The 12,112-nt window shown below is 46.2% G+C and overlaps 1 long non-coding RNA gene across 1 annotated transcript; it reads left to right on the forward strand.

Moving 5' to 3' along the window:
• Nucleotides 1–970: 970 nt before the first annotated feature.
• On the forward strand, nucleotides 971–8,380 carry LOC138748563 (uncharacterized). The gene is made up of 3 exons (XR_011348161.1): nucleotides 971–1,040; nucleotides 2,256–2,407; nucleotides 7,850–8,380. It is a non-coding gene; the product is annotated as an uncharacterized lncRNA (long non-coding RNA).
• The last annotated feature ends 3,732 nt before the right edge of the window (nucleotides 8,381–12,112 follow it).

The following is a 12,112-nucleotide window of genomic DNA, read 5'->3' on the forward strand; positions in this document are numbered from 1 at the left end:
AGCTCAGGAGTAGCGATTCTCCCTAGTCGATAACTGTTCAATGTGAATAAGGTCTCCCTCAAATGCATAGACTGCAGGTGAAGCCAAGTGGCGGAGGCCCTGGTGGGAACGGAGAGCAAATTGGCCCAAGACATAAGGGGTGATGTTGTTAGTGAGCTATGCTGAGCCCTAAGGCCAGGGGCTATCCCAGTTGAGGGGCTCTCTAGGCTATTGAATGAAAGAGTTAATCTGTGCCCAAGCGACACTGTATCTAACCTGGTTATTTTGAAATCCTGTAATCGTATTAGTGGTGTGGGATTTGCAGCCTGCTATAAGGGAATCCATTGTGTAGGTGCAGGGCTTAAGCTTGCAGTCAGTCCCGACCACAGTGCAGCTCTCTAAATGGCCTCTTTGTTCCCCATGGTCTCAAGAGCAAGTCTGCAAATTGCAGACTCACGTTTTAGCAGAGAGTCAAGGAGCCCTACCTCCTGCTCTTACCTATGCCCCCCCCCCCACACCCCTACCGCTGCAAGGGAACACGTCAAGTTTATTGTCATCTGATTGCACGTACAACTTGGCAAAACAGCGCTATCCAGTCCTTGATGCAAAACATGCAGACACACAACCAGACCTAACACATATACAGACAAAACAATACACATGCAGGACAAGTATTACACAAATAAATAAATGAATATTGTTTTGTACATACAGGGAGAGTCAGTTTGAGTGGATCCTTTGGTCGTTCAGCATACTCGCTACCCATGGGAAGAAGCTATTTAACAGCCTGGTGGTGCTGGCTCTGACCCTCTGTATGTCTTCCCCGACGGGAGCAGCTGGCAGATGCTGTGTGCAGGGTGGAAGGGGTCCTCAATGATTTTTCCCACCCTGTAAATCACGTCGATGGGGGGGAGGGATGATCATCTCTGCCACTTCTATGGTCCTGAGGATTGACCTCCGATCTATTTCTCTGCAGGAAGAGGAAGTGTGTGGTGGAGATGGCAGCAACTCGAGCGTCAATCTGTCAAGACCTTCACAGAGATGGTGTCTTAGGATTTGAAGTTGGTAACTTTAAGTTGTCCATCTAATTGACATACACTCCATAACCCAACCCTGCACCCTCACCCCAACCTTTGTCCTCCAGGATACCTGGGTCTGGGAGTATTGTGGTCATGCAATAATGATGCCAAATCCCAACAAAGGCAACTGGAACATTTTAATTCAGGGTAAAGAATGTGGAAGTAAAGTTGTATCCCTTTGGAGAAAAATTACATATAATTTAAGAAATAAATATGCTGTGGCGGCTCACCACGAGGCAGGCGAACCAGCCATGCGGCGGGGCAGCGGGCCAAAATGGCGCCTTCGGGAGTTTCCCTTCCTTCCAGCACGGGGCTCAGAAACCCACGCTGGGGGACCACGTGACGCCCGGGTGACATCAGGCCTCCAGCACGGTTCTCAGCCAGGTCCGGGCTGGGAGTATAAGTGCACCCCAGCAGCCTGCAATAAGCCAGTCTGCTCACTGAGCTCAACCCCTCTGGTTGTGTGTGTGTTATTGCAGGAGCTGTGTAGCTGCCGCTACAATACTGCCTTTTCACAAATTTGCAAAGTTTAGGGGTAAATATATAAAATATACGTCCAGCCTCTTGAGACATGAAATCTTCTTCTTTCCCAAAATGGTCATACAGGTACACAATCCTTTATCCAGAACCTTTGGGGGACAGTGTGTTCTGAATTTCAGATTTTTCCAGATTTCAGAACAAAAGCTAGCTTCCCCAGATTTAAGCCCAGCCGAATTACGCTGGCGTCTCTCTCTCTCCCCCCACACCCCACCTGAGTCGGGCTGCCTTCTCTCCCCACCTGTCCACCCAGGATCTCAGTGTGCGAAATGACCCTTTGGACCATCCAGGAAACTATTTTTCTCTTTTCTATATTTTATATAACTATAGATCACATTTAAATTTTTTTTTGGTTGCTTTTTAACCAAGGGTGGTATAAGAAGGGAAGGAAGGGGGCGGGGGTAAGGGCAGGGTAAAGCCAGCATGTAATCATTGCAATTTTAAATTTACTCAATATTTGTTTATGAAAAAGTTTATTAATTACATGCATGGAAAATTTCTAAATAAAATGTTAAAAAAAACCAGAAAGTGGAAATAAGGAGAAGGGATTTGAAGAAGTGTTGCCCTAAAAGCCAATTCGGTCACTGATATTCTTTGCAAGAAGGAATTCTGCTTTCTTTACCAGGTTAGCTCTTAACAGAAGCATCTTTTAAATTGCAGGGGGATTGCCCCATTATAATCGCCAACCCGGCGAGTAAAGTGGGATCCCGTCCTCGCAATGACGCATCACGTACTCAACAGAAGGATTGCTTGGTTGCTCGGATGCTCGCTGCCCGGTCACACACTTCTTCTTTTCCAAAATGGTCGTACAGGTACACAATCCTTTATCCAGAACCTTTGGGGGACAGTGTGTTCTGAATTTCAGATTTTTCCAGATTTCAGAACAAAAGCTAGCTTCCCCAGATTTAAGCCCAGCCGAATTACGCTGGCGTCTCTCTCTCTCTCCCCCCACACCCCGCCTAATAAAAACATTGCCAGAATAAGCAGGTCGGCTACTTTCCCGTTCAAATCACCTGTGGGCGAGACCTGGGTAAGTTTACTATCAATGCGATTGACCGGGTCAGACCCTTTCTAACTGCTGCATAACTGGGGTGCTAACCCCATTTAACCCCATTTTACACGGCAGTTTGAAAGGGCCTTGTGACTCTGGATCTAACACCATCGTGAGTAAAATATGCACTCAATTTGGGTGGCATGGATAGTGTCGCAGCTAGAATCGGAATCAGGATATCTTGTCATGAAATTCGTTGTTTTGCGGCAGTGTCACAGGGCAAACATTCATATAAACCACTTTACAACAATAAATAAAAATAGTGCAGCAAAAGTCAAAGTCGTGTCTTTGGTCCATTGATCATTCAGAAATCTGATGGCAGCAGGGAAGAAGCTGTCCTTGTGCCATTGAGTGCTTGTCCTTAGGCTCCTGTACCTTTTCCTCGATGGTCACAGAGTGAAGAGGGCCTGGCCTGGGTGGTGGGGTCTTTGAGGATAGAGGCTGCTTCCTTCAGACCCCGCCTCTTGTAGATGTCCTCGATAGTACTTGTGATGTCGCAGGCCAAGTTTTTTTCTTATCCTAAGTGTAGGCATCTCTGTACTAGACAGTGATGCAACCAGCCAGAATTTTCTCCACGATACACCTGAAGAAGTTTATGAGAGTCTTCGGTGACGGACCCAATAGCCTCAGACACCTCACAAAATATATCCGCTACTGAGTGTTCTTTGTGATTGCATCGACATGGAGGCTCCAGGACAGGTCATTGGAGACGTTGACACACAGGAATTTGAAGTCTTGACCCCTCGACGAGGACTGGGCCGTGTTCCCCTGACTTCCTCCTGAAGTCCACAATCATCTCCTTGGTTTTGCTGCCATTGAGCGCAAGGTTGTTGTCATTACACCATTCAACGAGCTGATCCATCTCCCTCCTGACGGCTTCCTCGTTGCCGTTTATGATTCTGCCGACGACTGTGGTGTCATTGGCAGATTTGTAGAGAGCATCAGAATTGTGCCAGGCCACACACTCATAGATGCGTAGTGAGTAGAGTAGTGGGCTAAGCAGGCATCCTTGGGGTGCGCCTGTGTTGATAGTAAGGAGGAGGAGATATTGTTTCCGATTCGTACTGACTGTTGTCTTCCAATGAGAAAGTCAAGGATCCAGTTGCGGGGGAAGAGGTGGGTGGGGAGGAGGGTTCAGAGACCCAGAGTTTGTAGCTTCTTGACCAGCACTGAGGGAATAATGGTGTTGAAGGCTGAGCTGTAGTCGATGAAGAGCAGCCGTGTGTATGAGCTGCTGTTTTCGAGGTGACCCAGAGCTGAGTGGAAAGCCAGCAATACTGCATCTGCTGTGGAGCGATTGTGACGATAGGCGAAAAAAAAATTGCAGTGGGTCCAGACTTTTGCTTAGGTCCATGTTCATTCTGGCCATGATCAGCCTTTCAAAGTATTTCACCACAGTAGAAATTAGTGCTACTGGGCGATATTCATTGGGGCAGCTCACACAGCTCTTCTTGGGTTCCGGGATGATTGATGCCCTATTGAAAATGGTGGGAACCTCCGACTGCAGCAGTGAGAGGTTTAAAATGTCCGTGAACACTCCGGCTAGTTGGTTGGCAAAGATTTTCAGTACCTTACCAGGTACGCCGACAGGGCCTGACACCTTGCGAGGGTTCACCCACTTGAATGGTATTCTGATGTCGCCCAATATTACAGGGTCCTCAGCCTTTTCTGGTAGGCACTGTTGGTTCTTCTTCTCAAAACAGGCATAGAAGGCATTCAGCTCGTCGGGTAGTGAAGCGTCACAGCCATCGATATTGTTCGACCTTGCTTTGTAATGGCCTGCACTCTCTGCCATAGCTGGCGTGGATCTGTCTCTAGCTTCCTCCTGAATTGCCACTTTGCTGCAGGTCGTAGCTTGACTTCTTGTGGAGATGGATCCCTGGCCTTAGACACTCTTGATCTCGCCCTCAGTGGGTTGCGAATCATCTGATTCATCCAAGGCTTCTGATTGGGGAACACCTGGTATGTCCGCGTGGGCACACTCTCATCTTTTTGCGTTCAAGTCTAAGGATGAGTTCTTGAATATGGTCCATTCCACCGATTCAAAGCAGTTCGGCAGACGCTCCTCCACCTCCCTCGACTACACTACTGGCACGGTGGGAGTAGAAGTACAGCCAGGCGATCAGACCTGCCCACGTGCGGTCGTGGGATGGCTCGGTAGGCGTTCTTCATGGCAGTGTAGCAGTGGTCAAGTGTGCTGTCTCCTCTGGTCTTACATGTAACAGGTTGGTGGTGGTTCATTAGAGTCTTCTTCAGGTTGGTCCGATTGAAGTCCCCTACAATGATCACAACACTGTCACTGCACCAGCGACTGGGAAGAGGGTTCAAATCCCACGCCGTCTATAAGGAGTTTGTACGTTCTCCCTGTGTCTGCATGAGTTTCCTCCAGGGGCTCTGGTTTTCTCCCAATGTTTAAAATGTACCGGGGGGCTGTAGGTCAATTGGATGTAATTGGGCAGCATGGGGCCATGGGCCGGAAGGGCCTGTTACCGTGCTGTACGCCTAAATTTACATTAGAATGAAAGAATGGAAACAAGGAGGATGCAATGAGGTTAAGTCACAACTGGAGTGTTGCATCCAGTCACGAATGTGGAGGGTCAAGAAAAAGAGATCTACAAGCAGTCCTGAGGATGAGGAATTCCAGCTTACATGGTCAGACTGGAAAACCAGTTGTTCTGATTTGAACAAAGACACCAAGGGGGGATTTGATGGGAGTTTACAACATCAGGACAGTTTAGAAAGTTAATAGAAACTTGTCCTGTTAGTGAATAGCTCCTTTTCCACTGGCATCCCAGTTAATTGCCCGGGCAGTGTCCCGGGATAGGAAGCCCTTTGTGCCTTTTCCGCTGGGCCACCTTTAACTGGGACACTAATTGCTTTTCCACTGAACACAACCTCATCCCCGAGGATCGGAATGTTCTACCTTCACCTGGAAACAGGTGAATTTCTGCTGTCCCCTTCCCGCTGGTTTTTATCAGCAAACACGGGGGATATGTGTAGGGATAGAGATGGTCAATCCCCGGCGTGAAATGACGTCATTTCATGCCGGCATTCGGTCAGAGTTCCTTTTCCACTGGACCTTGACCCAGTAAATTTCCAGTTAATTCCCGGGACAGGGGGCCCGTGGGGAAAGGGGCTAATGATTCAATTTGAAAATGACGGGTGAAAAAAATTAGCTAGAATAAAGTGGAGAACCCTTTTCTACATGGTTATTATCTTCTAGGAATCGCAGAGCATAATCAGCCAGGGATTTCAAAGGTGAAATGGAAAGACACTAATTAGCAGGGCAACGAGGAAAGAGCAGGGGAATTGGATTGATGAGATTATTCTACAAAGAGCTGGCATAGATTTAGTTGTTTAATTGGCCTCTTTCGTGCTATGGGACTGATATGTAGTGAACTGGCATCTCGTTCAGTTGGCTTCTCAAGATGGATAACTCAGGCTGGGTACAAAATACTGCCATCTCTCAAGGTCCGAAGGGCAAGGTACCTGCAGGTTCCACTCCAAATTACACCATCTCAATGGACCAAGACACACTGCCTTACTTTGACTTTATTGCTGTCAGGTGGTTTACATGAATGTTTGCCCTGTGACGCTGCCACAAAACAACGAATTTCGTGACTTGTTCATAACAATAAATTCTGATTCTGAAAGAGGTTCCAGGAAAATTACAACAAAGACTACATTCCTGGAATTGAATCTTCAATTAGTGTTGAGATCAGGGCATCTGAGAGACCTGGCAACCTCCATGTGGTGAAACCACTATTCGTTATATGTAAATGACATGACCTTTCCCTGGTCGACCCTGCTCTCACTGGCCGGTTCGTGCCCCTTTCTCCCCCATAAGGGCTGTCGTGCCATGAACCTGTCCCCCAGTTCGAGTCTGGGTCAGTGTGAGCGACTAACATGAGGGATGCTGGCCATTTCCGGCTAATAAAGGCCTTCAGTTTTGATTACTTCAGTCTTTGTGCAATTGATTGTGCATCACTCCAGTTTCTGCTGGATTTATTAAAATAGTTTGAAATCTCTCAAGGCAGGCAAGTGAAGGATTGGATCGATGGTCAGGCTTCGGGGCTATTCCTGCTTTAGTTTTATGGGAGTTGACTGTGTGTGTGAAGCTGTTGGTTGTAGGGTGTCTGGACTACACTCAGGTGTAAAGGTAAAGTTCTATTTAATATAGATTAAACAGTAACATACATGAAATCCTTTAACTTTTGTCGACAGAATCGCCACTTTGTCCAGCGCCCCTCTCCAAAACCTACAGAGCATCTGATATTCCCAGGGCAGTCTCCCCTTCGAGTCCTGACCAGGCCTGAGCCTGCTTAGCTTCTAAGATCAGACAATCTCAGGCATATTCAGGCCATTAGGTGCTGCCCCTGAAGATAAGGCTCTGAGTTCAGGTCCACAACAGAGATCTGCTCAGCTGGTTGACCCTTCAATACTGTACTAAGGGAGTCCTGCCCTGCCAGAGGTACCCTATTGGATGAGAAGTTAAATAAAGATATTACCAGCCCTCTCAAAACATTCCATGGAACAATATTTGAAGGGAAGGAGAATTCTCACGAAGGCCCTGGATCCAATATTTATCCTTCAATCTGAAATCAGATTATTTTGGAATTAACTTCAAAAAGGTCTTCACTGTTTTGGGAGAACCTGAGGCTGTGAAAGGTGTTAAAGAAACACAAGTTGGTTTGGCTTTCTCCCCAGGGAGATGGGGGAATATGGTTACAATAGAAATGCATCCCTGAAAGGAGGTTAAGAGGGAGGGGACCGATCATGGACTGCAATACAGATAAACATATTGCAGGAAAAGAATGTGGCTTTCACATTTTCATGAATGTGTGGGCTTCTCACGTTCATGCTCTATTACATGTGGAACGGAGTAAATTAATAAAATATATGTTTTAAAGGCGGAATTAAATTAGGTAGTTTAGGTCACTTTTCACAAGCAAACATCACATTAAAGAAACAGACAGGAACAGAAAGAGAGAGAGAGAGAGAGAGAGAGAGAGAGATAGAGAGAGAGAGAGAGAGAGAGAGAGAGAGGGGGGGGGGGAGATAAAAGCTCCAGCAGTCAGTGCAAGGCTGCAGAGTGAAAGGCTGACAAGTGAATAAACCTGCTAAAGACTCCATTTCAAGATGGTTTTGAGTTCTGAGTTCAGCCTATTCAAAATCTCTAGTTTCTGTGTTTCTCCTGAAATAGGGGGAACGAAGAACTCTTTGTGGTAACCTGGAAGAAGGTACATTTCTTCAGAAAGATACTTCTGTGGCTAATGGAACAAAATCAGTTTGTGTGTCCAACGAACATCGCTCTGCACCCACCAAAGACCTTCCTGACTCATAACAACTTAAGTTAGGGCACCAGAGTCTGTTGAATGTAATGGCTGTTTAATTCTGTGCACGGTACTGAAAACTGCCTGATACCAGGGAACTTGGAGAAGTGAACTGTAAAGACTGGACAGTGAAAAAGTACCATCTTCACACTCACACACACACACACACACACACACACACACACACACACACACACACTCTCTCTCTCTCTCTCTCTCACACAATCATACACAGAGAGAGGCAGACACAAACACACACACAGACACAAATACACACACACATACATGCCCAAACACACACACACACACACACACACCCAGAGACACATGCACATACACACACAGAGGCCCACACACACACACACACACACACACACACACACACACACTTAGAATTAAAAGTGGGTTAAGTTAAGTAACTTGATGCTAAATATTGATCTTTTTATTTTGTGTTAAGAAAATAAAACCCATTTTGTTTAAATAGCCATTGTCTTGGTGAATTTCTGCTGCTGGTTTTCGAGATCTTAGGGCTCGTAACACCTGCCCATACTCACATGTGTGGCTGTATGAGGTGTGTGTTTTTTGTGTGCACTGGTATGTGTGGCTGCGTGAGAAAGCAGGAATGTGCACATGAGGGGTGTAATTGTATGCCTGTATGAAGAAGTTAGTGTCTGCGTCCGAGCCTGCATAAGAGGTACGCGAGAAAATGTGAGTCTGCGAGAGACAGCATGAGGGAGGTTTGTGTGCGCACGCGGGTGTGTATTTATACGAGGGTGTGTAAGAGAGAGTGTATCTGTGTGTGGGGCTCTAACTGAGACAGACATTTCCACTGACTAACTTGCATGGCACTAATTCCTTGGCTCTCTGCCATAAAATATATTTTTCCAAGGAAGTTTTTGCCTGCTGCTGCGCGGATTTGAGGGCTCCCCAGTCTCGATCTCCTACTGCACCCACCCCTTTGCGGACTCCCTCTCAGCCCCAGTGCTGTCTGCGTGTGTGCTTATAAAAAAAATAAACCCTACAGGTTTATTAAAATAACAGACACCATCCGAAGGAGTAACAGGCCTACAATTCTATCTGGGTGATGCTATAGACCGCAACGGCAGTTTAGGAAAGAGTGTCCAAGTCCTCGGTCTAAACTCCAGCCAGCACCCTCCCTCCCAGGTATTTACTTTAAAGAACAGAGCCTCACTGTGCGGTGTCAGCTCAGGGAAAGGTTGAGAAATCACACAACCTCCACACAATCAAGGCCACACTCGGGCTACGCGTTCAGTGCCCTGGTCTAATGGTGCAGATCCAAAATTTCATTTCCAGCACACATTCTTACCTGCCCCCCCAAAAAAAAACTCCGCAGGACTGGGTAACTGTCAATAGTTTTTATAGAGGAACGGGTGCAGATTATTACATTTAATCCATCGCGATGGACATCAAGTAAGAGAGAGCTAGAGTTGGAGTGAGGGTGAACAATCGAACAGTGAGGACTTAGGGATGGAATACAACAGCGGTTGCTAATAAGGAACAGATAGCGCTGGAAACTGAACCTCATATCTGGCAGGTGAGGGAAAACTTCAGGTGGACCATGGGGAGCATTCTGGCTGGTTGCATCAATGTCTGGCACGGAGGCGCCAAATCTCAGGACAAGAATAAACTCCAGAGGGTCGTTAACTCGGCCTGTGACATCACAGGCACCGGACTTCACCCCATCGAGGACGTCGACATGAGGCAGGGTCTTCTGGGGGAAAAAGGTACAAAAGCCTGAAGACGAGCAACTCAGCGGCACAAGGACACCTTCTTCCCTGCTGCCATCAGATTCCTGAATGAACATTGAACCAAAGACGGCCTCACTTTTCATCCACTATTATTGTGTAATTTTTTAATAGGAATGTTATAAGATGGTTATAATATGAATGTTTGCACATCAAATCTGTTCATGAAATAAATTCTGATTCTGATTTGATATTAAGAGCAGAAATGAGTCGTTTGCTCGGTAAAATTTGTCCTGAGCTCAGGAAGGGAACACAATGCGATGGTCATCACTCGGACCAGTGTCTGCCTGATGAACTGTCAATTTTGCATTTTTAACTTAGTATCTCATCTCCAACAATAAACTCTGCCAGTCTTAAGCCTTTATTCTGATGCCTTCCTGTCCTTTGCTTATTCTTTCAAGAAGGGTCCAGACCTGAAATGTCCGTAATATATCTTTTCCTCCTATGGACACTTGAGTTCATCCAGGCTTTCTATGTGTTTTTGCTGTAGTGTTCTATCTCCCTGTTAACATGCAATGGATGTGAAGGTGGGGCTGCTACTCCTAACAAAGTTTGTGTCAGCGAGCAAGGGTTTCCCCAGAAATCTTCTCCTCACTCTGCTTCAGGGCACATTAACCCACACCTAATGGGAGAACACAATTAGTAGTTACACTGTTACAGCGCCAACGACCGGGGTTTGAATCGGCACTCTCTGTAAAGAGTTTGATGTTCTCCCTGTGCCTGTGTGGGTTTCCTCTGGGGGCTCCAGTTCCCTCCCTCCTTTCAAAACGTACTGGGTGTAATTGGGCGGCAAGAGCTCATTGGCCAGAAGGGCCTGTTACCATGCTGTATGTCTAAAAAAAAATTCATTAGCACACGGATTTCAGGCCTGACAAATATCTGTTTGACATTTGGCAGTAAAAAGTATTCTGCTATGCTTTTCTCAGCTTTGTATGTATGGTGCCATGGAATGTCACAGCATAGAATTGGGCTATTTGGCTCAGCTCTGCGTGAGCTACCCATCGCCCTTCTGTCCTTTCCCTTCAATCCTGCATTTCCATTACTGATAGGTATTACACGTGGAACCGGGACGCGAGGGGCCACCGAGGGATCTAAAGGCTTCCTGATCGTGTGTTGGACCTCGGGCTGGTGACGGTTGAAACTGGTCTCTGTGTGGCTATGGGGGGCACTGGAGGCAAATCCACGGGCACTCTGTGTCTCTGGGGGAGGGGTGAGGAATATCTCTCTCTGACTGTAAGAGGCAATTTCAGCCAATGGGGAATCGATTTTGTGCAATATGACACTGTTGTTATTACGTGAGAATAGATGGAATCTTGAATCTTATATTACTTTTTTGGAAGTTCCTGTTCCACCACCCCCCATTTGGAACTCGCTGGGTTAGAAAAAAAATCTTTTCATCTCTCCCCACCACTGGTAACTATGCCAGTTACCTTAAAATATTCCTCACTAAGTTTGTTTGGAGTCCTCACTCTTCCGCTTTGCATCCTGCCCAGCTCGTTCGCCAAAGAATAAATACTCAAACATCCTTTTCACGGAGGGTCCCACTTAATAGTGAAGTTTTGAATTGCCAAGTTGCAATTTTATGTTAGATTTTCTTGTTGTAGAAAGGTGGCCTTGCATTTCTAAAACACCAGAAAATTAAAAATCAAACCTCATAAATATTCTCAAATAAAAGCAGCAAGTGCTGGAAATACTGATCAGAAATGTTGTTCTCTCTCTGTGGACATTTGCAGCATTTCATGTTCTCCTTCTTAATGTACCTGTTCTGCTAGGGACAGAGCGATTTACAACTAATATAAGGAACAAGAGTTGGCACTTGGCCTTTCATCAAGATCATGGCCGATTGTCTGACTCTGCACCATTTTTCTTGATCTTGACAAACCCCTGCCCAGCTCCTTTTAACACCCAAAACTTAATCGCCCTGCGTTGGATGCATTCAGCAACTGAACTGCTCAAACCTCCGGGTCGGAGACTCTCACCACCTTCTGAGCAAGGAATTTTAAAAATATCTATATCTTCATTTTAAGCATCCTTATCCCTCATTGTGAGGCTCTCAGCCTGGGGAAGCATACCCCCCCCCACCCCCAACCCACCCTGAATCCAGACCTATGTGTTTTTAAGCAGAATCTCCTCTCATTCTTCCAAACTAGAAAATACAGATGTTGTCTCTTCAGATGGAAAACCTGCCATCCCCAGAATGAGTTTAGTGAATTTCTGCTTTAATCTTTCTACTTTCTTAGGAAAAGAGAGGCGCTTTCCAAAATACTCCAGGTGTAGTCTCACACAGGACCGATATAATTGCAATAAGATAGCCCTAGTCTTACTTAGTAGATCCTCTAGTAATAAAGGGTAACCTACAATTCATTT

Source organism: Narcine bancroftii, chromosome 13 (assembly GCF_036971445.1).
Source record: "Narcine bancroftii isolate sNarBan1 chromosome 13, sNarBan1.hap1, whole genome shotgun sequence".
NCBI classification, from domain to species: domain Eukaryota; kingdom Metazoa; phylum Chordata; class Chondrichthyes; order Torpediniformes; family Narcinidae; genus Narcine; species Narcine bancroftii.